This window comes from Tupaia chinensis, unplaced genomic scaffold (genome assembly GCF_000334495.1).
Source record: "Tupaia chinensis unplaced genomic scaffold, TupChi_1.0 Scaffold148296_1, whole genome shotgun sequence".
Classification (NCBI taxonomy): Eukaryota; Metazoa; Chordata; class Mammalia; order Scandentia; family Tupaiidae; genus Tupaia; species Tupaia belangeri.
This window is the reverse complement of record NW_006208147.1, coordinates 641,621-652,110: the sequence shown is the minus strand read 5'-3', so window position 1 is coordinate 652,110 and position 10,490 is coordinate 641,621. Positions and strand designations below refer to the sequence as shown.

The following is a 10,490-nucleotide window of genomic DNA, read 5'->3' as shown; positions in this document are numbered from 1 at the left end:
ATAAAGACAGCAGTGAACAATAGAGAGGCAGGATGTTAATGAGAAATAGATATGGTTTATTACCTGTTGATGATGACATGTATAGTATTCTCAACCGAACCGGTCTGGGAAATATTTCATGATGGGTGAAGTCTCTTTAATAAGCAAAATGAGAAATAGTGATTGACTGTTTAAAAAATTATAATAATAATTATTGGGAAAAGCATGGAAAAGATATTGAATGATAAAGCGGGGAGATTGATATCTCTGTATTGACTGACATGCATGGCATTCCCTTTTGAAAAAGCAATGGAAGTCAATGTAAAGTTATATGTAATCTAGTGTAATAGAAAGAAGATTATGATGATAATAAAATAAAAAAAATTAAAAAAAAAATGTTTTCTTAACGTGATCATTCCCTAAGGTTTGTTTTTTGTTTGTTTGTTTGTTTGTTTCCTTCTTCTCTCTGATTGCTAAAGTTGAAAGCTGTCATAAGGATTGCACGGCTTCACTTTCTGAATCAGGTAGGACATTTTTAGTTTAATTGTTGACTGTGTCCAGGACATAAATAACAGAACTCTCTTATCCTGAACACTATCCAGTTTATGGAAGTTGCTGCCTTTATGTCTAATTAATGGACCTACTTCTCTCTATTTGAAGTATTCTTTGGTGACACAAAAAGATTTCCTCCACATGGTGGCAAAATTCACTTTTGATTAGTATACTTCCAGCTCTAAAATTCAAAATGCAAAATTCCTTTTCAGAAATTCAGCTCCAAACCAAAGAACCCCATTGAAAGATTCATCCAGCTCTGATCACAGGTTCTCACCTGTACCATCACAGTGGGCAGGAGAATGGGAATTTATGATTAACCAGATCTGCAGAGTGTGGCTTAAAGGAGAGGTAATGGGAAGGGACAAGATGCTATGGCTGACAGCCTCACCAAAATCCTAAGTCTAAAACGTGAAAGGGTTAGTATCTCAATCACGGTGCAAGATGCCCTAAACTCACAGATATCCAGCACATCTTCAAATAGTAAGGGTTTCCATAATAACAATAACTGGAATATGGGAATATAAAGAAAAGATGGAAAATACAGATTAGATTCCCCACAAAACTCTCTCCCAAAGTATACAGGAGGAAAATTCCTCTTTGGCCAAGAGCTGAAAGGTATTTTTGCTTCTCATCCAGGAAAGCAAAGGTAATGCGAAAAGAATATTAATCTGGGACCAGCAGTTGGTGTAATGGCTATGTCGCTGGACTCCCATGTAGTCAACCACAGTCTGAGTCCCAGATCTGGTGGCTTAAACTCATGCTGGGCATGCGTGAGTGTGTGCCCAAGATCCCAAGAGGAGAATGGAGGAGAAGGATTGTGGCCATCCCTCTTGGGGGGTGATTTCTCGCTTTCTGTCTCTGTCTCTCTCTGTCTTTCTGGCTAGTGAACGTGCCCTATAGCAAAAACCTCTCAAAAAAAAAATATTATTCTTTCCTAACTGATGCAACTTTTGGGGGAGAAAAATACACATACACAAACATGCACACAAATGTCTATATGTATAATATATTCATAAGCACTGGTGTAACATGATGATTTGGCTTCTAATACTTAGAAAGTCTAATATTTTTGTTCCTGTGAATATTTTTTATCTTCCTGGGATATCCTGAAAGTTTCTAGCCTCATTTCCCTGGTGGCTCTGTGTTAGAGAATAGAATGGAAAAGGAAATCAAATGCCTTTATTTCATCAGCTGACACTGGGGGGGGGGACAGTAGAGGGATCACAGACTAATGCTGGCAACCAGCCCCTTTTCTCACAGAGGAAAATTACCAGAACTCTCTGCAGAGTGACTAAGAGCAGCCAAAGAGGCTGCCTCATGTTCTCTTCTCATCTGGGACTGAGTAGACAGAGCTTTATAAACAAGACAGAGAGAGAAGCCAGAATTCCACCCTGACGCAGAGCAGGTCAGCACTTACCAGGTGGTCTTCTGAGCACATTCATGGACATTGGACAGATGGCACAGAACTCTAATGGGCAAGAGTACCACAGATGTTTCCTGGACAACTGCAACTCTGACAATCAATGGAAGGGCCCTCCTAGTTAGGGTGGGTACTGACCTTTTTGTGATACAATTGTGGAAACAGAAGCTCCAAGAAACTCCTTGGCTTATCTAGTTGTCTGGCAAGGACGAGTTGGTGTTGAGGGCCATCCCTGACTGAACCTTCCATGCATCTGTTAGAACTGCAGAGTTGCCAAGACCCACAGGACCACCATGACAGAAATCAGAAGAAAAACAAAAGTCCTCTTCTGAAATTGAAATATCACATTATAAGGATAATAGAGATTCATAACTTATTATATGATGCTATCTCAGCTATGAGCCCCATGAAAATAAAGACCTTTGACTTATTCCCTGCTATGGTATAGCTCTTAGTGGAGGAGCTAGTTCACAGAGGTGCTCAAAGCATATTCCATGAATGAAACATTATCTAGCTTTTTTCCCACACCAACCCTAATCATGAAAAAAGGGTGTGTGTGTGTGTGTGTGTGTGTATGTGTGTGTGTGTCTTCATAGAATCCCAGCTTCTGAAATATTAGAGTTCAGGAAAAGATGATTTTTTGTCTGTATATAGATAGTCAGAAGATGAAATAGAATATAGTTGGTTAGAATGTCCTGCTAATTAGAGATTTTGAGTCTAGTGACCTCATGGTCTGTAAACTATACATGTGAATGTTTAAATATTCAATTCTTATCTTTCCTTGTTGGGAAGGAACTCTAGGCATTCATAGGAAAGAGTAAATGAGGGCAGTTGCACCAAGATCAACGCTCTAGGAGAACAAAGTCTTAAGGCACCAGTAAACCAAAGAAAGCAGAAAACTATCAGCCAGCAGCTGAAATACAACTGTTGATGGTCCCTAAAATGCAAAAGTATCTTATTAGCACCATCAACCATTGACCTTCTAAGCCTCTTAGTTGCTTATTGTCCCTTTCTGATGCCCCCTCTCCACTTATCTCTTCCAGCTATGCTTCTTGATGTTAATGGTTACATTTCACTGTTCATACCTTCTTTAGACATTCCCTTTAACCAGTGTTTGTCCATATTCCAATTTCAGGTGAGAAATGAGGCCCTCTGCTCTCCACTGCTCCTTTATCCAACCCTGAAAGAAGAGCAATTGGTCTGAATATTCCAGGTCAGAGAAGTTGAACTAATCCCATTCTTTAGCCTTTCTCTGGGTACAATTTACTGGTTCATCAGAGAAGTCATAACATATTTTTGCATAGGACAGCATAGAAGAATATGTCATGATTTTTCCAATGATCCAATGCTATAAGTGAGGTAACTTCTACTTTTAGAGCTAAACAGCAGAGCACAATTTCCAGGGAAGATAATTATCAATCATATGAACAACCAGGCTCTATGTGCTTTTGGCTTCACCATGACATTCTTTTCACAAGGCTAGAACACATTCTCAGAGTATCATTTACAGACAGTATTCACACATGAGGAGTAAAAGGACACAGCACAAAATCTTCACCCAAACCTGCTTCTCCATGTTTAGGCAGGTCAACAGTACTACAGCCCACTCACCTACTTGGATAGCCACTCACTCCTGCCACTACCAGAATCAGCTTCTTTTTATGTGGCTACCAATCAGTGCCAAGACATTGAACTCTTTGTTCTCAGGCAAAATGAGTCTCCAGTGAAAGACAATTAAAATCTAGCTCTACGATTAGGAGCACTGAAGACTGAATGGGTCTCAAAGGCCCCTTGGGGTTGATGAAGTTATGTTTTCCAGTGATCTTTAGCTGAATGGACTGAAAGGGAAGGTTTCTAAGCACTGTGAGGGAAAAGGAAAAGGAAAATAAACAAAACAGAGAGACAGCTGGAGTGTGGATGCCCAAGTTCCTTCTGAACTTTGTACAGGGAGACCTCACATGTTCTTCTCCCCTCCTGTGAGGCAGAGACAGACAGACACTTCCCTGCCACACAGCCTGGGAACGCCAACTTTTCGCTGTCTGAAAATCCATAGGAATGTTTTTCTCTGGTCCTGATCTCAGTAGATTAAGATGAAGAGAAATAGCCTTGTTTTCACTTCCCTTTTATCTCAATTTTTACTTGCTGCACTTCAATCTCTTTTCATTTCCTCCGTCTCTTCCGTTTCTTTCTAGTTCTGTTCTTAGTCCTCCATCTCATTCTTACTAAAGAGGAAAATAATTCTTAGAAGGGGAATAAAAAGGATAGCTTTCTCATCACAAAAATAAATTTTTGGTGTTTAGAGACTATCTTAAATATGTTTTTTGCTCCATTAAAAATTGTTATTGTTATCGTCACCTCTATACCCAACTTGTCCAGAAGAAGCAAGGTGAACTGAGTACTCTGCTGTTCTAGGATTCCCAGGGTTTGTGTATCTTCAGGTTTTCAAACATACAAGAGCAAGGCAATAAGAGAACACAGTGAAATAAATTCTTAATTGTCTTTAGAAAAATTAATGAAGACTTCTATAAAAGGAGTGACATTTGAGCTGACTTAAAAGATGAATAGTGATTCTCTAGCCAGACAAAAAAGTAAAAAGCTTGTGGTGCTAAAGAAAAATCATCTTAAAAGATAAGAAGATGAAAAATAACTTCCATATTCAGGGAATGGCATTCAACAGTAATATTTGAAATGAAACCATACAAGTAGGTAAAAGTCAGGGTAAGGAGGATCCCATGCTTTATATTTAATGGATTGAACATGGTTGCATGAAAATTGAAAAGAACTATAAAGGATTAAGTTAGGAAGCATTGCAATCAAATTTGCATATTAAAAAGATCATTCTGGCTACCTTTCTGGAGATAATGCAACTGAGTAAAGACCAAAGGCAAAGAAATCAGTGGAAGCTACAACAGAGGCCAGGTAACAGATGCTGAGGGTCTGAACTAAGGCCGAAGCATAGATTTGGAGAAAAGGGACTCATAATACTTGCCACTTCGTTATCAGGGTAACATTTTTTTCCTGCATAATATTGTGATGTAGAATCAGACAAGAGAACATCTGCGTTCTAAGGCAAGAATTGTGTGTTTTCTTTGCTTACCTTTATCAACAGTTAGGTTGAACCAACCACAGTGGCACAGTTGGTAGAACACAATTCATGACAATACAATCATATGGAAAGTCCCGGGGTTCGTGTCCTGGGTCAACCTGAACACACCAGGCATGCCCATGGGCTTTCCCATTGTTTTGACTGGCTAGAAAGCTGGGGGGAAGATTGCATTATGCAGATCCTATTGGCAGTCCCTGTGTGTGTGTGTGTGTTCATTCCTCTCCCACTCTCCCTCATGAGAGAAATTAATTAATTAATTTTTTAAATTCTCTCATCCTGGGGACTAGCAGAAGGCATAGTGGTTACATCGCTGGTCTCCCACGTGGCCAACCACAGTTCAAGTCCCACACCCAATGGCTTGAAAATCATGCCAGGCATGTGTGTGTGGTGTGTGTGTGTGTGTGCCCAAGACCCCAAGAAGAGAATGGAAAAGAGATTGCACTGTGATCAACCTCTTGGGGGTGATTTTTACTTTCCCTCTCTCTGTCTCTCTCTCTCTTTCTTTGTCCCATGAGCACATGTGCCCTAAGATAAAAACCTCTCAAAAAATAATAATAATAATCTTGTCCTAAACCTAAACTAAGGTCTTCCACATTGAGTAGTGGTGGGGGTGGTGATGGTGGTGGTGATTTCTGATGATGATGATGATGATGATATGATGACAGTGACAAACCATTTAGAGTGTGAGTGCAGAATTCAACCTACCATGAACTAATATGCTGTGGTCTGAATATGTCATCCAAAATTTGTATGTTGAAACTTAACCTTCATGGTGATGATATTAATAAATGTGGCTTTGGAAGGTGGTTAGATCATGAGGGTGAAACCTTCATGAGTCGGATTAGTGCCCTTATAATAGAGGCTTGAGAGAACCTGTTTTCTCCTTCCACTATGTGAAGACCTGTAGTAGGTACCATCCATGAGAAACAAAGACCACCAGGCCACGCTTGATGGTCCTTCAGTCTTGGACTTCCTAGCCTCTAGAATAGTAAGCAACAAATGTCCATTGTTTATAAATTACCCAGCCTAAAGTATTTTGTTGTAGCATCCCAAAATGACTAATATTAGATTTAATACCAATTATTCCTTCAAAAGGTTTGAGATTGTACCTTACCAAAAAAAGATACTATTATTGGTTGCAGTTATTATCGACTTCAAATGGGACATTTACAGGCACTAAGTGCCTCCAAGCCAAGGAATAGAAAGTAACTGCCATATATGATGTTAGAACTTAAATTAGAACAAATGGCTTCCTTATGTACATTCTTGTTGACATTCGTTCTTTTCACTACTCCAGCCATATCTCTGGTTTTCTCTATTGCCATTCCTCCTTCTCACGGAACTTCTACCTAATTTTTAAAGCTTTCTTGCCTAGGTACATGCTGTTTCACCTGATTTGAAGACTTTTCCTCTATCTACTGTACTTTGGAAATCAGCTCATCTCTCAATTTTTATCTCAAAGATTGTTTTTGCCTCTTTGCAAACTTCTCTGCTCCAGAGCAGAGATGATTGTTTAATACTTTCTGTACCTAAACCACTGTGCTCATAAGTGTGTTATAGTGCCTAGGTATTAAGTTGAAAAAAAGCTGGTTAAAACAAAGAATAAATGCATGAGAAAATATAAGAAAAATAGGAAGGCAGTAATAAAGAGTAAAGAATGGATTAAAAAGTTAATATAATCCTATAATGACCAAGGATTAAGAACTAGGACAAAGTGGCTTATAAATGTATTTTTACATTTACTTTTACATTTTACATTTATTTTTACATTTTTACATTTACCCTCTCTCTAGAGAGAGTGTCCATAGCCTATCAGATTCTTAAAGGGGTCTGAGAAACAACATGTTTAGAAAAGTACACATGGGCCAGCCCATGGTGCGTTGGTTAAGGCAACTGGATCCCACATGATCAACCACATTTTCCAAGCCTGGATCCGGTGGCTTGCAAAGCACACCAGACACATGTGTACACATGCCCAAATTTCTCTCTCTTTCTGTCTCATTCCAGAAAGTGTACATGCCCTCTAGCAAAATTAATTTTTTTTTAATGAAAAAGGGTTAACCTAAAACATTCTAAAAGACAGTAAAATACTTTACTGTACTTCTGTTGGGTCTCATTATTCAATCATATTTATGGATTGACAAAGAACAGAAATAGTGAATAAAGTACATCAAATAAAAAGCAGCTTTTTACTCAAGGGAGAATAATAGTAGAATGATTCAATGAGTTCTGGCATCAAATAAGACAAAGCCACATAAAGTATTCAAAATCTAACAGTATATAACTTTAGGTATATGTAAGTGTTATATGGTTGTAGCAAAATGAAAGGTTTCAAAGGCTATAGCGTGAATAAAGTTGCATTTGTTAAGATCCCATCAAATTCAATGATGTAGACATAGAGGAAAATACATGTATACAATAAGAGCTTATCAGACTCCCAATAGACAGAAAAATTAAGTGATGTGTAACTTACACTCAAGAAAATAGATTAAGCATACATAAAGTCAAGGAATCATTGACATAGCAACATAAATAAAGTTAGTACATACTATCAAGGTCACAAACAAGAATTCAGACAGACCCAAGCCAAAACTTCTGTTGCTAATAATATAAATTACAGCAAAATAGGCCTTAAGTGCCCGAGGCCCTTCTTTTTGCCCTCATGAATAGGGAGTCTGCAGATTTCACAGACTGTGAGGCTCATGTCAAGGTGGAGTCAATCCTTTTCTGGCTTTTTCTTTTTACACCCAGAAAACACATGACTGCCATTGTTCTTTCATAATATGCATGCAATCTTCCAAGTCAACAGCAAATTTCACATCAACCTATCCAATCCAGAAAGAGAATGGGTCCACAAAGAGGAAGTGTGAAGTAGCAGTTGTCTTGTACTAAACGGGGTCCTGTGAAATTCTCCCGGGAACCCTCATAGATGGAGTTTCCCTTTCAAGTCAGCCATACACTATGAACCAGAGACCCTTGGACACGAAACTTACCTGAAAAGTGCTATCAAAGATGAACTAGATTCTTGCAAATCAGACTCTTGCAAGTCAAGTGTAGAAGGACATCACTCATTCTCATTTCCCTCTAGCCTAGAATAAGAAAGTATGTGCCCCAGAGGCATCCTGACTGATTTACATTAAATTGCAAAGAACGACATGATGACAGAGGATGAGAAAGGTCAAGGCCAGCAGGTGGCATGGTGGTTAAAGGCACTGGAATCCCACATGGCCAACCATGGTTCAAGTCCTGGACTGAACAGATTGCTTTATCTCTCTCTCTCATTAAATTGAAAAATAATGATGATAAGTAAATAAATAATTATTTAAAGAAAGAAAGGAAGAAACAAGAAAGAAAGATCAGAACTGCTGATATATTCTGAAAACCACTGGACAGATGACAGTAACCACCAAGTAAGGACGTGCTGATGTTCTCCAGCTGTGGTTTGCCACAGCCACCAAGAAAGGCCTTCTTTCTTCCCTCCCCTCCCCTTGTCTACTTCCCACTAATATCTTTTACACTAATGGTAAAGGACTACAATCCTTATAATGTTAATTTAACTAAATAAAAATTAAAATATAGGCTGGCCTCATAGTGTCTCAGTTAAGCACTATACACAGAAAGTCAGATCCCACATGGTCAACTTAGTTTAAATTCCAGTCCCAGAATCTTGAAAAACATGCTGGGCATATGTGTGTGCATGCTCCAAATCCTAAGGGAATGGAGAAATGAAGAAAAAATTATTGTGGCTGGACCACATCTCTAGCAGTGCTCTCTCATCCACATGCATACATGCATCCACAAGCATACATGCCCTCTGGTAATTAAAAACAATTAACATATTAATGTGTGGTTTGTACATACAGAGAAGGCTGCAGTGAAAAGGACTTTATATCATCTATTCCTAAAACTTCAATATGCTGGAAAAAAAATCTATGATTTTTCTTTAAAAATGTATATTGGAGGGAACCAGCATTTAGCGTAATGGCTATGTCGCTGGACTCCCACGTAGTCGACCACGGTTCGTGTCCCGGACCCGGTGGCTTAAAACTCGCGCCGGGCGCATGTGCGTGCATGCCCAAGATCCCGAGAGGAGAATGGAGGAGAAGGGATTGCGGCGTGACCATCCCCCCTGGGGGGTGATTTCTCGCTTTCTGTCTCTATGTCTCTTTCTGTCTGTCTGGCGAGCGCACGCGCCCTACAGTGAAAATCTCTCCAAAAAAAAAAATGTATATTGGAGCCATTTTCAGAAATGCATTTTACTTGCATTTAACTGCATCTGCCTTTACTTTCTAAATGCAAAGTCCCTCTTTAAATGTTCACTTTGACTCCCTTGAGAGCAATACATATACTCATATCTTTTAAATAAATAAATAAATAAATAAATAAATAAATAAATAAATAAATATATAAATGACTAAGCCCAAGATAAGATGGCATTGGCCATAGGGTTTCCAAGTATTTGTGGTCTTTGCAAGATCTTTTAGCAAGAGTCCATCTCTGCATTTCTGGCAGTGACCATGACAGTGCCTGAAACACACCAAGCCAGAGCATCTACAATCCTGGTACTCATTTCCATCAATAATCGCTCAGGATGGGCTTTTTCCTTTAGGTTGAATAACGGGATAGGTCCTAGTTACTCAGAAAATGGTCTCTAGACCAGAAGCAGCAGCAGGATCTGAGAGCATGTAAGGAAGTCTAAATCACAGTCCCCTTCCCAGACCTACCTGATCAGGCTCTGTACTTTTCTAACTTAGCGAGTTGATTCTGGGCACAATAACATTTGAGAAGTCATGGTGTAGAAAACACTGTCTATCTTACCATTGGTACCTAGAGAAAAGAAAAGGCAGAAAGGCATTCATGTTTCTACATCGCAGGTAGAGGAAGGCAGGACCAAGCTACGGGCCTGATGTGTTCGTGTACAAGCATGAACTAGATTTGGGTGATGACCGTGTGCCTCTCTCAGTTTGCAGACTGGAGTGATTTCTACAATCGTAATTAAATCTCCCTCTACTTCTATTTTGACTATGAGCTAACACTTTTTGACCATTTACTACATCCCACAAACTATCTTCAAGTTCCTAATAAGCACTACCTCACCTAATCTTTTTTAGTGATTCTGTGAGTAGGTTCTATTACTTTCTCCATTTTGTAAAGGAGAAAACTAAGGCCCAGAGCCTGTTCTATTGCTAATAGAAAATACCCAAGTCTTGAGCCAGTTAACAGCATGGTGGTTAAGGCAGCTGGATCCTTCATGGCTGATTGTGGGATTAGAGTTCCAGACCCGGCAACTTGAAAATCACACTGGGTGCACATGCATGCATGCCCAAAATCCTGATATGAGAGTGAAAAAGGAATGCAGTGTGGCCATTTCCCCCAGGGGTTTCTCTCTCTCTCTCTCTCTCTCTCTCTCTCTCTCTCTCTCTCTCTCTC

General features: G+C 39.3%; 1 long non-coding RNA gene across 1 annotated transcript in view; it reads right to left on the bottom strand.

Moving 5' to 3' along the window:
- Positions 1-2,135: 2,135 nt before the first annotated feature.
- Positions 2,136-10,490, bottom strand: part of LOC114006487 (uncharacterized) — a 45,774-nt gene continuing 37,419 nt past the window's right edge. Inside the window, exons 3-5 of the long non-coding RNA XR_003548196.1 lie at positions 9,785-9,887; positions 3,040-3,134; positions 2,136-2,282 (exon numbers count right to left, since the gene is read on the bottom strand). This is a non-coding gene — a long non-coding RNA (uncharacterized LOC114006487). The remainder of the gene's footprint in view (positions 2,283-3,039; positions 3,135-9,784; positions 9,888-10,490) is intronic.